This window comes from Apodemus sylvaticus, chromosome 1, assembly GCF_947179515.1.
Source record: "Apodemus sylvaticus chromosome 1, mApoSyl1.1, whole genome shotgun sequence".
NCBI lineage: Eukaryota > Metazoa > Chordata > Mammalia > Rodentia > Muridae > Apodemus > Apodemus sylvaticus.
Window position 1 is genome coordinate 25,494,969 of NC_067472.1, and position 17,889 is coordinate 25,512,857.

The window sequence follows — 17,889 nt, forward strand, 5'->3', positions numbered from 1 at the left end:
GACTAGGCTGGCCTCGAACTCAGATATCCGCCTGCCTCTGCCTCCCAAGTCCCAAGTGCTGGGATTCAAGGCGTGCACCACCACTGCCTGGCAAGGATGAGGGTTTTTTTTTTTGTTGTTGTTGTTTTTTTTGTTTTGTTTTTTTTGTTTTTGTTTTTTTTGCGCATTTACTTTTTTTTATTTGATATATTTTTTATTTACATTTCAAATGATTTCCCCTTTTCTAGCCCCCCCACTCCCCGAAAGTCCCATAAGCCCCCTTCTTTCCCCCTGTCCTCCCACCCACCCCTTCCCACTTCCCCGTTCTGGTTTTGCCAAATACTGCTTCACTGAGTCTTTCCAGAACAAGGGGCCAGTCCTCCTTTCTTCTTGTACTCATTTGATGTGTGGATTATGTTTTGGGTATTCCAGTTTTCTAGGTTAATATCCACTTATTAGTGAGTGCATACCATGATTGATCAGTTCCTCAGTTTTCTGAGGAACCGCCAGACTGATTTCCAGAGTGGTTGTACCAATTTGCAACCCCTGCAGTGGAGGAGTGTTCCTCTTTCTCCACATCCTAGCCAACACCTGCTGTCTCCTGAATTTTTAATCTTAGCCATTCTGACTGGTGTAAGGTGAAATCTCAGGGTTGTTTTGATTTGTCTGGGATCCACACATGATCTTCTAGGCTCCTCCAAAGGACTGGCGTCACTTCTACAGGTCTTCCCTCTGTAGCACTCTAAGCTCAGGTTGAATTACTCTATTGTTGCTGTTCTTAGTGATCATCCAATGGCACTGGCATCTACAATACATGGGGGCTTCTGCTGTAACTAGGCTTCACAAATAACCTCGCATGGGCTCTCTTCATGGTGCCAAGCCTCCACTCCTTGACATGACCCCTTCAGTCCTGGGCCATCAACTGTAACCGAGGCTGCACCTTCACCAATGGCCTCCCATGGCCTTTCACAGTGCCAAGCCTCAGCTGTTTTTCATGACGGCTTCATACCTTCAAAACCAGTACCACCTGGGTGATTCTTACAGATTACTAACTACAGCTGCAGCACAAGGTACAACCTTGGTCATGTCTGGAACACAGCTTCTTTGTACTCTCAGAAAAACACTTCCCAGAATATTTCACCTCGGTGATGCTACTCTCTTCTTAATCACAGAATAAAAGTAGTCTCTTTTATTCTGGTCTCTAAAGCCAGAACCACACACAGCCAAAGCCACTGAGTTCTGCTGCTTGTTGAGGCTGGAACACGGGCCCCTTATTCTATTACATTATTACCAGCTTTCTGTTTTCCAAATCCTTCACTGCCTAAGCTTTCTTGTCGTGAAATTTGCCCTATAGACTGACTTTGAACTCAGTGATCTGCATGCCTGGCTCTCCTGAGCACTGGGATTAAAGGTGAGATCCATCCACCAAGCCTGGGTTTTAAATTTTTCTTCATCTAGAACTTGCTCTGTTTGAGGCTGGCCTTGGACTCAGAGATCTGCTTGTCTTTGCCTCCTGGAATCAAAGGCTTATACTACCATACCTAGACCTAAAACTAGCCGGGTGAGAGCCTACCCCAAGGTTACCACTCCCTTAATTCAATTGACTATTCTTGAACACAGGATTCATCTCCATATCACTTCCTGGTTCCGCATTAAAATTCAAACCATATATTTTATATTTTTCCTTTCTCAGCTTGTGAAGCTTGCTTAAAACACTGTTCATGAGACTTAGCTAGAGAACAAAGTCTACGAAGGGTGTTTCGGAGACTTCCCTGGTCAATGCAATTAATCTGAGTCTCTTCACCTTAGCCTCAGGCAGACTCTTCAGAAGAGGGCAACACATTGTTTTTGTGGCACAATTCAAATCACTCAGTAACAAAGTCTTCCAAATTCCTACTAGGATAGTCCATTAAGTCCTATTTAAAGCATTCTACTGCTTTCTAAATCCACCTTCTTCCAAACAAAAGCATGGTCAGGCCTATCACAGCAATCCTCCAGTCCCTGGTACCAACAAAACCCTTAGTTAGGGTTTTACTGCTGTGAACAGACACCATGACCAAGGCAACTCTTATAAGGACATCATTTAATTGGGGGCTGGCTTACAGGTTTCAGTAGGTGACACACCTACTCCAACAAGGCCACACCTACTCCAACAGGGTCACACCCCCTAATAGTGCCACCCCTGTGCCAAGAGCTTATACAAACCATCACACCCTCAGTAGCTCATCAAACAACACAAAGAGACAAGAATGAAAGAGAGATTTGTGATGAGCAGGGAGGTGAACAGAGGGTTAGAAAAGTGGAGGAGGGGTCAGAGTGGTCGGTGTATATATTGTGTGCATGTGTGGAGTTGTCTAAGAATAAATTCTATTAACTATAATACCTTAAAAATAACTAGGAATAAACCTAACCAAGTATTGTGGTATGTGTGTGTGTGTATGGACCCCATAGACTCATGAGTTTGAATGCGTGGCCCAGAGGGAAGTGGCACTATTAGGAGGTATGGCCTTGTTGGAGAAAGTGTGTCACTGCAGGTATGGTCTTTGATGTGTCCTATACTCATGATACATACAATATGGCACACAGTCCCCTTCTGCTGCCTGAAGATGAAGATGTAGAATTCTCAGCTCCTTCTCCAGTAACGTGTCTGCCTGATTTCTGCCATGCTTCCCACAAAGATGATAATGGACTAAACCTCTGAACCTGTAATTCAGTCTCAATTAAATGTTTTCCTTTATAAGAGTTGCCACGGTCATGGTGTCTCTTCACAGCAATAAAACCCCAACTAAGGCACCAAGGAAGTAACAAAAATCTACACTGAAAATTTAAAAACACTCCTAAGAAACATGGAAGATAACACTAGAAGATGGAGACAACACACATGCTCATGGATGGGCAGAATTAATATTGTTACAATGGGGTATTTCTGTACATAATCCAGATTCAATGTGGTCCCTGTCAAAATCCTACAGCCATTCTTCATAGAACTAAAGAAAAACTATCCTAAAGCCCTACAAGGAGAAAAAACGATGCAAAATAATCCTTAGTAAAAAAGAAATGCTGAAAATATCACAATACCAATCTCAGATTACATTACGGAAGCAGAGTTAACCAAACAGCATGAACTGACATAAAACAGATACTTAGACTAACAGTCAAAAGGACTCAGAAATAAACCACACACTGACAGTCATCTAATTTTTGACAAAAGCATCAAAAATGTATATTGAAGACAGCTTTTTTAAACAAATAATGGGGGCAAATAAAACTAGATTCCCGCCCCACGTGTAAAAGAATAAAACTACGACCATGTACACAAATCAATTTAAAACAGAGCAAAAACCCTAATGTGATGCCCCAAACAGAATCCCCTTGGGGAAACATGGGCAAAACAGCCCAAGATACAGGTATAAGCAAAGATTTTTCTGAAGAGGACTCTGAAGCCACAGGAAATAACTCCAAGAACTGCAAGATAAGATTACACCAAATCAAAAGGCATCTGCACAGCAAAGGAACCCAGGGTCAAAGTGAAGATCCAGCCTACAGGGTGGGAAAAGCCGAGCTTTCTTCTCCAAGGCTTGCTGTGGAAATGGAGTCTCTTGAGCAACAGAACACTGATTAAGACAAAGACAGTCAAGGAAATTAATTGCACTGTAAATTATGTTAAATGAAGCGAGTCCAACTCAAAAAGGAAAATACCATGTTTTTCCTTAATATGTACAACCTACATTTAAATGCGTGTATGTGTATATTCATATGTTTTTACTGTGTGCATATGTAGGCCATGAAACCAGAAGAGGGACTATTAGAAAAGAGGAAGAGGCCTAAAGGGATGGGGAAGAGGTGAACAATGGTATACATAGACAGTATGAACATAAAAGCAGAGCCTATACCCAGAAGAAGGAGCCGGCGGGTATCTAAGGGGACCCAGGGTCACTGGGGGAAGAGGTATAAACTAGAAAAGAGTGCGACACGTATGTATAAAAACACCAAGACAATCTTGTTACTTTGTATGCTAACTTAGAAAAATTAATTTAAAAAAGAAGAAAAACTTGCTTATGTTTTCATACAGGGGGCGATGTCCCATTTTCTTATTTACTCTCCAACCAGAATTGAGCATGTATTAGTCATTAAAATAAGGTTCTGTTGTTCTTCTAGGGATAGTCACAGTTATTTTCTATTTAGATTCATTCAGGGGCTGGAGAGATGGCTCAGCAGTTACGAGCACTGACTGCTCTTCCAGAGGTTCTGAGTTCAAATCCCAGCAACCACATGGTGGTGGCTCGCAACCGTCTGTAATGTGATCTCACGCCCTCTTCTGGTGTGTTTGAAGACAGCTACAATGTACTTAGATATAACAATAAACAAATCTTTAAGTCGGAGTAAGCAGGCTAACCAGTGTTAGCAGAGCTCCTGAATTCAAATTCCCAGCAGCCACGTGATGGCTCGCAATCATCAGTACAGCTGCAGTGTACTCATATACATTAAATATATGTACATTCTTTTCTTTAAAAAAAAAGATTTATTCAGATGAATTCTCATCCCTGTCAGTACAGAGCTTCCAGGTAACAACAGAAAATGTTTATATTGTTAGAAAAAATAAATAAACAAACCTGTAGTGCTAGCCACGCCACCCACGCCCTCCCACTGACCAGAATTAGCGTTCTCTGTGGCTACAGAACACCTACCAACAGCCACAGTCAAATAATCTAATGTGACTGCTGCTTAAATCTTCGACCTGCGAGTGTAGAGGAAACAGAACGGCCTTGCTGACACAGTAGTGCTGTATGTCCCTGTGCCTTCCTCTGTCCAGAAGCCGGGAATCGGGGCGACACCTCTCAAGCCCCATCTTTAATACCGCACAACCCCATGACACTTCAGTCAACTGATGTCCGTCAAGGCCAACTTTCCCAAACTAAGCATGAACGTGTCCACCATTTCCTCTGCCCATTATATCTCTCATTACATGTGCAAGTCCACGAGATAAAACACAATCGATTTGTTCACCATTCAAATCAGGATACCCGGGTACTGAGACTTCCCTTGATTGCAAGGATGAAGGAAGTGTTGTGGATCTGTCCTGGTGCTTCTCTGCCCCATTCTAATGCATTCTGTCCTAGGGTTGAGCTATCAGACCTTAGCTCTGCCCTTCCCATGAAAAACCGCGCTTGTGACTCAAATACACAGTGAGTGTAAAATTCCAGTCTTGGCCTACCCTGCTTCCCGCTCTCTCTCCCACCCCTCTTCCCCTACCCATTTAGCCCAGCTGCAATTCTGAATCATCCAGAAAAGCTCCTCTGTCCTCTCTACCGCACAGGATTCTCCCGTTTGAGGACTGCTAGGGACCCATGCACTCCACACTTTAAGGAGTTTTGAATCAGTATTGATGGTCTTGTTTATTGGGCTCAGGGAAGGTGGTAAATAACAGGGCATCAAGAAGAGGTCGGTGCATAAATTTTGCAGGCGAATGTAAAACTCAATAAACGCTGGCTGAGTTTACAGTAATTTCTATGGCAATAGAGTAGGTTAAACTAACACAGAACACTGTCATAAAGCAGCCCTCTAAGGGACAATCTCGTGGTATTTCAGGAAACACTAAAGGCACCACTTACTTTTCCAGGGTATCTTCAACCTAGCAATCAATCCTCTAGCTAACTTATATGCTAAGGACACATTTGTGCTTTTGGACCTAGCGGGTCAGTGTGTGTACTAGTGGGCATAGTCAGGAAGGGACTGATGTCTAATCAGCGCTCAAACAACACTGGAACATAGCGTGGCGTTTAAATCTGCTGGAATGAAAGTTACAATTGGAAAATCTCATGAGATTGGAAGTGAAAATAAAATGTATTCGTCTGCTATCCTTTCTGGCTTTGAGTATGTGTTCAGCAGATACTTTGCAGACACAAGTGCATGTTAAACACTGGGCACCATGAAGGACTCTGCTATGGTCCTGGTCTTCCTTCTCCTCATCCTCCTTTTTCTCCTCTTCTTCCTTTTCCTCCTTCTCTCCTTCCTCCCCCTTTCTGTGTGTGTCAAATATCTGAGTTTTAAGTGTCAAAAAAAATGACATTTATCCACAGTTAAATAGAGAGAATGAGTAAAACTTGACCTCTTATTATCCAGATAATTCATCTACACTTTTCAGAGCTATCGTAAAGACATACAGAGATCTAGGTCAGAATGGGATACACTTCTGATTTTCAATGTTTCCCAAAGGATAGCTCATGGAAGAGAGAGTGGGGGGAGCAGGACAGCACAAGGCAGGTGTTAACTAATTGGTAGCAGGTGTCACACATTAGAGTCACTGAGGTAGCCTTTCTGTTCACCACAGGGCCTGGCATCCAGCCATGGGCAAGCTTTAAATACCTAGACGGTGGCTTGCACAGACCACAAGTTCCATGGCCTGTACTTCTACAGGGAATACTGGACCTCTGTGGGACAATGCTCCCTCACCAGAGTGGGCTACTTACACAGCTTGATCCTCCAAATCTTCGGGTGCCACCCTCCAACCAAGAAGACTTAACAGATACTCACTGGCTTAAACACTGTGGCAGATGGTTTCCAGGTTAGCTTTAGAGAAACTCTGTTAAACATCACTGAGGAGAAGAAAATGCTCCCCCCCCCCAACCACCACACACATACACATACTGCTGACACTGTTCGACGGGCTTTGTAGGTATGTGGTGAGACCAGGGGTCGAATCACCAGAGCATCACCTTCTGGTAAGGAAGGGGGCTCTGGCAACAGCTAGACTCTGCAACAAGAAGAATGGTGTCTAACACCCATTAGGGAGAGCTGAGAGCAGACAGCCACATGGAGTCAAAGGTCATTTATTTCAGAAGTTGACTGAGCCTATAGAGGGGTCTAATTCATTATCAATCCAAATGTCGGACAGTACAAAATAAAAGAAGCAAACACTAAACAAACAAACAAACAAACAAACAAACCTGAGAGCTCCCATTTGGGAAACCTGTCTGATTCTGTTGATCCAGGGTCGACATATTTGTCCACTCCATTCCACTCAGTCTCTGATGCCCATTGGTGGCTGTGGTGTCCAAGGGATCAGAGCTTAAGTCAGCAGGTACCCTTAATTTCTGGTACATCACTTCCACAGAGGGAAGTGAGTGATGTGTACCTCATTCTAGGCCCCTGCGAGTGCAAGTGTTCTTGTGATGTACTCTTGTTAAAAAACAAAACAAAGGGCTGGAGAGATGGCTCAGCAGTTCAGAGCACTGACTGCTCTTTCAGAGGTCCTGAGTTCAATTCCCAGCAACCACATGGTGGCTCACAACCATCTATAATGGGATCTGATGTCCTTCTGGTATGTATGAAGACATTGACAGTGTACTCATACATAAACAAATAAATAATTCTTTAAAAAAAACAAAACAACCTCCATTCTTAATAGGATAAAATAAGGGTAAATAGAAGTAAGGTTACTAAGCAACACACATGCGATGTATGTGTGGGATTTTTATGAACGTGAAGCTACAAATACTACCCAAACTACAAATAGCCAGAGTGTTAGCAATAACTTGTCTAGAAATGACTTCTAAGGGGACCGAGGGAGTTATTTGACCAAAGCATGCTCCTGAAGGTCAGTAAAACCATTAAATTTTTGGTGCAGAAAGCTCAGCTCTTCTAACTTGTGTTTGGGTATCAATGAAGTTTCATTTGACCAAGGAGAACCTTAGTCGATGAACATCCGGAGCTAAAAGTACTGCTATTTCGCATGGTTATGGAAACCTGGGGTTGAAAGCATCTCTTTGAAAGGAGAGGACTGGCAAGGGGAAGTGGGCATTAGGACACAAGTGTTCTGCACCAGCAGTTTCCAGCACTTGGCTGAAGTGTGTCTCTTCTCCCACTATGCCTATCAGAGAGCACACACCACTAGAAGAGCAACTTCTTTTATGCCAAGTGGACAAGTTTTACATTCTTGTGTATTTCTTAAAAACATAAACGTGCTGTGTGTTGTTTTGAGTTGTACCCTGTATGTGCAGGAACTGTAGAGGCCGAAGATGGTGTCAGAGCCCCTGGATCAGAAGGTACAGGTGGTTCTAAGTTGCTGTGTGGGTGCTGGGCACCAAATTCAGGTCTTCTGCAAAAGTAGCAAGCCCTCTTTACCACTGAGCCATCTCTCCAGTCCTAGAAGGTAAATTTTTATAGAATGTTTTAACTCTTAAAAGCCAGCTCCTTACAGATTCATAGGGTGTTGGTACTTAAATACAGTCCACTGACCATCATCATAGAAGAGGGCAGTAGGATAGGGATGATGAAGTTGAGCATAATCTAGCTGCTTCCTGTGCAATCACAACTTGGGAAGCATGCTAAGTGGACTAAAAATACCCATTACTTCTTGAATTAGTGCCTTCTCTCTCCAGAAGCTAAAACTTGGGCTAATGGTAGGCTGATCGGAACATTAAAACAAATGACATTAATGCAAGATGACACACTAAAAATAATTCCCTAGATTATATTTATAAAAAGCAATCAAGCAAATAAGATGGAAAAGAGGGGGGCTCTTTATGACAAACACTCTAAGGCATAAAAGGTCATTAAAAATAGCTGGTTTTCACTAATGCTATAGCTTCAGGCAACAATTTCTAGGGACCATAAACAGGTAGGAAATGTTGAGAAACAGGATATTTAAGTAGTTTTACAATATTTGTCCAGCCAAATGCTATAGTTCTAAGTAGCAAAATTTTATGTTGCAAAACTGTGAGTTACAAAGTACTCACAATACTACTATGTGCTAGTGCTAGTGAGGGGATAGGACAAACATTACCTAAAGCCAAGGGCTCACAGTTGCAACACTAGAAAGGAGCATCCAAGAGCACACATCTCCTAAGCTCAGGTATATTAGAAGGATACATTGTTGTCTGTGGGATATCTTCTACCACAAGTCTATCTTGGCGCTAACAATAGGGAACTATAAAAGAAGCCATTTAATGAAACAAATCGACATAGGCGTTAGAAAAACAATAAAAAAATACATACTAGAAAGCTTAAAGGAAAGGACAAGCTGACATCAACTGTTAACACAGGTTTATACAGGGTGGACACAGCTTTGAAGGATGTGCACGCTGAGCTGTGCTGTGTCCACTTCACAATCCCTGAACATGGCTCAGAGTCTCCTTCTTGGGTGATAAAATCAACTGTGACCTAAACAGCTCTGAGAATTACACAGGGATACACAGAGCAGAGAGGTATGGTGGGTGTGGTGGCGTGGGGCAGATGGCGAATAGCGGGGAACATGGATATTCCTTGCAATGAACGTTCTTGTCTTCCAAGGGTTTTGAGTATGTCAAAAGAAAACTTGGAAGAGACGTGAAAGATTCAACACCAAAAGGGTAACAAATGGTGCCCATCCTCACAGGCTTCTAACATAGAAATCTAAGCACCAACCAAATCACCCTCCAAACCAACACTGACTAATCAAGACCTTGTGATTGAATACAAGGCACGGGCCCAAAAGGATTCCTCCTGTAAACACTTCTAAGGGGAAAGGCTCTTTTCAGTCAAGCTCTGTCCTCAGCACAGAACACAAAGCCGAGAACCAGGCTCCCTGATTGGTGGGATTTACAGTGTGGTGGAAAAAAACAGAAAATAAGGAACATATAAATCAGGTAGCAATTGCCGCTGTATATAAAGGAAAGGAGAGCCGAGGGGAACTTTGGGGAAATGGAGTGGTATTTTTAAAAAGGAGGTTAGTGCTCACTCCTGCCACACAAATACTAAAACTGGAACAGTATAAAGAAGATGACATGGTCCTTGTGCAAGAACGACTCACACATTTTCAAAGTGTTCTATACTTCTTTTTAAAGGGGAGGGCTTAGAAGACCCCAGTCGGAGAGCACTTGAACAAGACATGAAGGAGTTAAGGTCCTCAGCAGGGCAGGTAGGTGCTGGGGGGCAGGAAATGAGCACCAGCTGAAACAGACAATGGGGGACAAAGGTCACAGGGCCTGTCCTAGCTTCCTGCTGAGACACTGTCCTTTGTTCTGACCCTTAGACTGCTCCCTCCCACCCTTCCCATCTACCCAGCATCCCACTTGTTCTGGAAGGCTGACCCAGCAGAGTCCTAAGAAAGGGCCCAGCCTCCTTTGCTTCCCTCTACAAGGCTTTCCCTCACAAGCTACCTACCAGTCACCTCAGGAGATGCCTTCTTCATTAGCTCATTCCCCTTTTCTGTAATACTCCTTAAACTTTCAACCCCCTCCCCGCCCCTAGTCAGGGATGGTTAGCTGGTGGTGTATTTACAACCTCTAGGGTTTCTTTTTCTAGAAGCAACTTTCCTTTCAAGATGTTACCTGGGCACCCACATCTCCATTCTCTGTCGATTCAATTTGTGTTTCTTCTAGATCTGAATTAAGCTCTGCAGCCAGAGACAAGTGTCCTGTTCGCTCTTTGTAGTGACGGTCACACACAGCCAGACACCTAGCCACTCTTTGATATTAGTGGGGCTGTTTTATACCCCAGGGATTAAAAAGCCAACTTCTTATTAATCTGATAGGAGTTGCCAACATGTTGGCACAGCGTGTCCTCCAGTTGCTGTTAAGCATAAACACCCCAGTAGGGATGTATAATCTAGCACATGGTGGGGGGGGGCAGTCATACCCTTAAAACCCCTTTGGATCTTAGTCATGATATGGGCAGGCAAACATCAACTAGGTGTGCAGACTGTCAGTTAAAGACTGCCAATAGTGACTTACAACATTATTTTTATAGGAAAAATGAGTTTGGAGCTTGGCTCAAATAATTAACTTATCAATAAACTTTGGTGTACAGCCTTGCCATTTAGAATACTAGCTATCTGTGACTGTGGGTCTATTTTGTTCATAGATGATTTGTGATAGATCTAGAGTGCTATGGCTTCTGTGTAGAAGGGCGGCATACATTTGCTTTGTATTTGTTGGACTAAACATATTACAGATTTAAAATGTCCAGTAGTTAGAAAATTGTCAATGTTATCAGTACAAAATATCTGAGCTCAAGACTGGAGAGTATGGAGAATCAAAGAAGCGAAGACTGACCGGTTCAGAGATTCTAGCAGTTTTGATGCTATAAAAATAACAGCTTGTGTATCTCTAGTCTCATTGGACAGGAAGGGCTCCGTCATAACCCGATGCACAAAACCTAGTTTAATCACAAAAATTGTAGCATATGCAACAGGGTTACAAATTTATTAGACAGCTCACAGATTTCTCTGTAGGTAGTTCACACATGCGGAATGTTAGGAATATCATCATTTCTAACATTTTCTGGAAGAGTTTAAACCTCAAGCTCAAGGAAGACTTGCCACACTGTAAACAGATAGCAGCATTCAATACACTCCTTGAACTTGCTGGCCTACACACTACTGGTTCCAGAGAGGAAACTGAGGCAGTTAAAGCAGTATGGAATTTGAAAGAGAAAGTGGGGAGAGGGAGGAAAAGAGGGAGGGAGAGTGGAGGAGGGCCAGCATAGCAGCAGTTAACTAGTAGTGTGTGTGTGTGTGTGTGCGGTGTGTATGTGTGTGTGGTGTGTGTGTGTGTGTGGTGTGTGTGTGTGTGGTGTGGTGTGTATGTGTGTGTGGTGTATGTGTGGTGTGTGTGTGTGTGTATGTGGTGTGTGTGTGTGTGTGTGTGTGTGTGTGGTTCAGTTCTGTATCACTGATTTTTATCCTCTGGGCTATCCTTTTAGCACTTTCTGGCTTCCCATGCTTGTCATCTAAGACTCCAGAGACCCAATCCGCACCCTGGGAAATTGCTGGACCGCCTATTTCACAGCCAATTGCTCCTCACTTTTGGTGATTTTCAAGCAGGGTAATTTTTTAAAATGCTGTAAAGAATGTGGACATCTCCTATAGATGACCAATGGGAGAGAGTGTACTAGTCAGGGTTCTCTAGAGTCACAGAGCTTATGGGTCGTCTCTATATAGTTAGGGAGTTTGTTGATGACTTACAGTCTGTAGTCCACCTCCCCAACAATGGTCAGCAGCAGCTGTGAATGGAAGTCCAAGGATTTAACAGTTGCTCAGTCGCACAAGGCAAGCAGGCAAAGGAGAAAGGTTGAGAGATCGAATCTTTCTTCCCATGTCCTTATGTAGGTCTCCAGCAGAAAGCGAGGCCCAGATTAAAGGTATGTGCCACCATGCCTTTAATCTCAGATGGCCTTGAACTCAGTGATCTCCCTGTCTTAATCTTCTGGAATTCATAACCACTATGTCTCAAGATCTCCATGCCAAGATCCAGGTCAGAAACTTGTATCTCTCAGTCTCCAGATTAGGATCACAGGTGAGCCTTCCAATTCTGGATTGTAGTTCATTCCAGATATCATCAGGTTGACAACCAGGAAGAGCCACTACAGATGCATACAGTGCTCTAGGATGCTAAAAGCATGGCAGGCCCTGCACTAATCCAGCTCAGCACTTGCAGCCATCAAAATCATCCAGAACCAAGTTCCAAAGCCATGCCTTGTTTTGTGGTGCACCGTAAGCAGTGAGAGTTATCAAGTCAGCCCATGAGAGGACTGCCTACCATCTGCCGGAACTGTGTCAGGTACCCAGAGCACAGGGGTGAACATATAAACAGGCCTATGTTCTCAAAGAACTCACGTCCAAGAAGAATTAAGTATTAATTAATATCTGCTAAGTAAATACTAGGTAAGGGAATCTAAATTAGGGAGCATGAACTTCCATTTTTCTTGTTGTTCTTGTTTTTGTTGTTATTATTATATATGCATGCAGATGATGACGATGATGATGATTAATGCATGAAGGTGTATTGACCATTATGTATGTGTATAAATTAAAGAAAAATTTTCAAGAGTTGATTCTCTCTTTCCATTATGATTCCTGGGATCAAGTTTAGGTTGTAGGGTCCATGTAGCAAGTGCCTTTACCTCCTGGGAAATCCTGCCAGACTTGGAGTAAAAATTCTAATAAAAGATGAGCCTGCTAATTTTGTTTTGGTTTGTTTTTTTCAAGACAGGGTTTCTCTGTGTAGCCATGGCTGTCCTAGAATTCACTTTCTAGACCAGGCTGGCCTCGAACTCAGAAATTCACCTGCTTCTGCCTCCCAAGTGCTGGGATTAAAGGCGTGCGTGCACCATCACTGCCTAGCTTTTTTTTTTTTTTTTTTTTTTTTAAATGAAAGCCTTAAGTCTGAATAGTCTCAGCGAAGTTAAAGCAGGGAAATTCAGTATGTCAACCAGTCCTGAAACCGATCTGTGGTAACCTTAATGGTGTGCGCTCTTTCCCACTGCAAGGCTTGTGGGAACATACACAGAGTAAAGAGTGGGCAGCTAGCTTGGTGGCTTCACCTCAGGGATGAAGGCAGCAAATCTTAGCTTCAAGGCCTGTCTTCACTACATGATTAGACTCTATTGCTTAAAAAAAAAAAAAAAAAAAAAAAAAAAAAAAAAGGCTTGCCAGGCAGTGGTGGCGCACGCCTTTAGTCCCAGCAAAAGGGCTTAAAAATAGGCTAGAATCCTTCATTGCTGGTGGGGTTGCAAGCTGGTACAACCACTCTGGAAATCAGTCTAGTAGTTCCTCAGAAAATTGGGCATAGTACTACCTGAGGACCCAGATATACCACTCCTGGGCATATACCCAGAAGATGCTCCAACATGTAATAAGGACACATGCTCCACTATGTTCAGCCCTTTTTATAATAGCCAGAAGCTGGAAACAACCCAGATGTCCCTCAACAGAGAAATGGACACAGAAAATGTGGTACATTTACACAAAGGAGTACTACTCAGCTATTAAAAACAGTGAATTCATGAAATTCTCAGGCAAATGGGTAGAACTGGAAAATATCATCCTGAGTGAGGTAACCCTGTCACAAAAGAACACACATGGTATGCACTCACTGATAAGTGGATATTAGCCCAGAAGCTTGGAATCCCCAAGATACAATGAAGCTCAAGAAGACGGAAGATCAACGTATGGCTACTTTGGTCTTTCTTAGAAGGGGGAACAAAATACCCTGGAACAAAGTGTGGAGCAGAGACTGAAGGAAAGACCATCCAGAGACTGCACCACCTGGTTGGAGGGGACCCATCCCATATACAGCCACCAATCCAGGACACTATTGCAGATGATGTGCTTGCTGACAGCTGATATGGCTGCCTCCTAAGAGGCTCTGCCAGAGCCTGACAAATACAGAGGCGGAAGCTCGAAGCCAACCATCGGACTGAGCTCAGGGGTCCACAGTGGAGGAGTTGGAGAAGGGACTGAAGGAGCTGAGGGGGTTTGCAGTCTCATGGAGGGAGCAAGACTGTCATCTGGTCAGATACCCCGGAGCTCCCAGGGACCAGACCACCAATCAAAGAATACATATGCATCGACCCATGGGGCTGGCCACATATGTGGCAGAGGATGGCCTTGTTGGACATCAGTGGGAGGAGAGGCCCTTGGGCCTGAGGGTGCTCAATGCCCCAGTGTAGGGGAATGCTAGGGCTGGAGTGGGTAGGTGGGTGAACACCCTCATAGAGGCAGGGGGAGGAGGGAGGGGATAGGGGGTTTCCGAAGGGGAGACCTGGAAAGGGGAAAACATTTGAAATGCAAATAAGGAAAATAGCCAAGAAAAAAAAAGGCAAGAAATGTTTGCAAACTAAACATCATTTTTTTTTTTGAGACAGGGTTTCTCTGTGTGTAGCTTTTTTGATGAGGCAGCTGTTTTCAGCCATCCCTGCTTCTGTAAGTAACCCCAATAAAACTCACTGCTCACTGAGTAGGACTCTGCTGGGATCCTTTATGGGGTAGGCAGACATTGGTGTGTCCTGTCTCCCCAGGGAAAGTCTCTCACACAACAGGGCAAGATCTGAATCACAAAGAAATCTTTCCTAGGTCACCAATCTACGTATAACATCTGACTTTATTTTGCAGATTTAGGGTATTACTTAATGGCCAACAGAAACTTAGACAAAAGGACATTTTCCTAAGTATGTCCCAAGCACATGAGGCTGTCCCAGGATAACACAGAGAGGACATGCATCCCCCACCCCAATCCAACCTCCATAGCACGCACGCCCATCCCCACCTCTCTCTTGGGGGCTGGATCATTTTTCTAAACATTTTAAATATGCAACCCAATCCTGTAGCTCCAAACTCTCCCACAGGGGGTTAATCTTATAGCTCTAGAGAAGTAGTTCCCAACCTTCCTAAAGCTGCGACTCTTTAATACAGTTCCTCTCACTGTGGTGATTCCCCAACCATAAGATTATTTCATTGATACTTCATAACTGTAATTTTGTTACTGTTAGGAATCGTAATGTAAATATCTGATATTTCTCATGGTCTTAAAAGGTTTGAGAACCACTGCTCTAGAGATTCAACTAAGCCAGTAAAATAATACAGAGGTGAACGTGGCAACCTGATGCACAAAAGGGATATAAAAACTCTTTTTCTTTCTTTCTTTCTTTCTTTCTTTCTTTCTTTCTTTCTTTCTTTCTTTCTTTCTTTCTTTCTTTCTTTCTTTCTTTCTTTCTTTCTTTCTTTCTTTCTTTCTTTCTTTCTTTCTTTCCTTCCTTCCTTCCTTCCTTCCTTCCTTCCTTCCACCCTCCCTCCCTCCCTCCCTCTCTCCTTCCCTCCCTCCCTCCCTCCCTCCCTCCCTCCCTCCTTCCTTCCTTCCTTTCTTTCTTTTGTTCTTTGTTTTGGCTTGCTTGTTTTCTTTCTGACTTTCTGTCACATATTTGCTGCCTTGATGGCAACATCAGAAAATCTGCTGCTTGTTCTACGTTGCTTCTAGCCATTTCTACCAACACATTTTCTTGTTGCTTTCCTTCCTTCGGCAAAATCCCCTGTATGAATCCTCTGTGGCAAAGCATGAGCCTTCTGTACAAAATACGCAGATTTGAAGCCACTTCCACAGTAAGCACTGTGCTATGTATACGTACATGGCGAATCTCTCCATCCACCTTCCTTTGTCCCAGCATTAAGCACCTCACAAATATCAGTAAGTTAACAGCCTCTATTAGCTGAAGTCATTTAAGTAACAAAGCAAAGAAAATCTTAATAGCTTTTAGGAGTAAAATAAATAAATAAATAAACTCCTGACTCTGTATTACACATTATACCAAGACTCTTAGTTAATAAGAAAGTCGGATGGATGCCACACAAAGACCGCTCTCTGCTTGCTAAGTAGCTGCTAACAGGGGTTTTTACAAAATGTTATCTTTTTTAATCTTCGCAGAAATCCTACGAACTAATTTGTATTTTAGCCCTCCTTTTTTTTTGGATGAATTAACTGAACCACAAAATTAAGTTAACTTTCCTAAGATTGTAATGTTGGTGGGACTCAAATTCACCATATTAAAAACTTTAGAGTTCACAGGCTTAAGCACTGATCTATGTGAAAGGAGATGATGGAAAATTATTTTAAAAAAATAATCATCAAGAATACTACTCCCCTTCCATTCCTTCTCCCCCTTCCTCCGCCATTGCCGCCTGCCCCGTTTGTTCTGCTGTGGTAGACCCTTGCTAGGTCTGCCACAGGGCAGACTCCATCTCCTTATACTTCCTGAAGAACCAGCCATATGAAGGGCATTTGAGAGAACAGGAATCCCAGGAGTACAGATACTCAGGCTTGCAGGACAGAGAAGTCATAATCAGAGACAGCAAGACCAGCTAACACCAGAGATAACTAGATGGCCAAAGGCAAACTCAAGATTATTACCAACAGAAACCAAGGCAACACGGCACCGTCAGAACCCAGTTCTCCCACGACAGAAAATCCTGAATACCCCATCACATAGGAAAAGCAAGAGCTGGATTTAAAATCACATCTCATGATGCTGATAGAGGAGATCAAGAAGGACATAAATAACTCCCTTAAAGAAACACAGGAGAACATGGGTCAACAGGTAGAAGCCCTTAAAGAGGAAACACAAAAATCCCTTAAAGAATTTCAGTAAAACACAAATAAACAAGTGAAGAAACTGAACAAAACTATCCAGGATCTAAAAATGGAAGTAGAAACAATAAAGAAATCACCAAGTAAGACATCTCTGGAGAGAGAAAACCTTGGAAAGAATTCAGGAGTCATAGATGCAAACATCAACAATGGAATACAAGAGATAGAAAAATCTCAGATGCTGAAGATTCCATAGAAAAAATTGACTCAACAGTCAAAGAAAATGCAAAATGCAAAAAGCTTGTAACCCAAAACATCCAGGAAATCCAGTACACAATGAGAAGACCAAACCTAAGGATTATAGGTATAGAAGAGAGTGAAAATTTACAGCTTAAAGGGTCAGTAAATATCTACAGCAAAATTATAGAAGAAAATGTCCCTAACCTAAAGAAAGAGATGCCCATGAACATACAAGAAGCCTACAGAACTCCAAACAGACTGGACCAGAAGAGAAATTCCTCCCATCACATAATATGAAAACATCAAATGCACTAAACAAAGAAAGAATATTAAAAGCAGTAAGGGGGAAAGGTCAAGTAACATATAAAGGCAGACTTATAATTATACCAGACTTCTCACCAGAACCTATGAAAGCTAGAAGATCCTGGGCAAATGTTACACAGACCCTAAGAGAACATAAATGTCAGCCCAGAATACTTTACCCAGCAAAACTCTCAATTACCATAGACAGAGAAAACAAGACATTCCATGGCAAAAGCAAATTTACACACTATCTTTCCACAAATCCAGCTCTACAAAGGATAATGGGTGGAAAATATCAACACAAGGCAGGAAACCACACCCTAGAAAAAGCAATAAAGTAATCTTTCAACAAACCCAAGAAGATAGCCACACAAACAATTTCATCTTTAACAAAGAAGATAACAGTAAGCAACAATCACTTTTCCTTAATATCTCTTAACATCAGTGGATTCAATTTCCCAATAAAAAGACATAGACTAACAGACTGATACATAAACAGGACCCAACATTTTGCTGCATACAAGAAACC

At 42.7% G+C, this 17,889-nt stretch overlaps 1 protein-coding gene and 1 non-coding gene across 3 annotated transcripts in view; one reads left to right on the top strand and one right to left on the bottom strand.

Annotated features, from left to right (window-relative positions):
- The window catches only part of Pcgf5 (polycomb group ring finger 5), a 117,720-nt gene that overhangs the window by 63,215 nt on the left and 36,616 nt on the right, over positions 1-17,889 (bottom strand). The window lies entirely within an intron of this gene.
- LOC127676650 (U6 spliceosomal RNA) lies at positions 9,690-9,795 on the top strand. Its single transcript, XR_007976092.1, has one exon. It is a non-coding gene; the product is annotated as a U6 spliceosomal RNA (small nuclear RNA).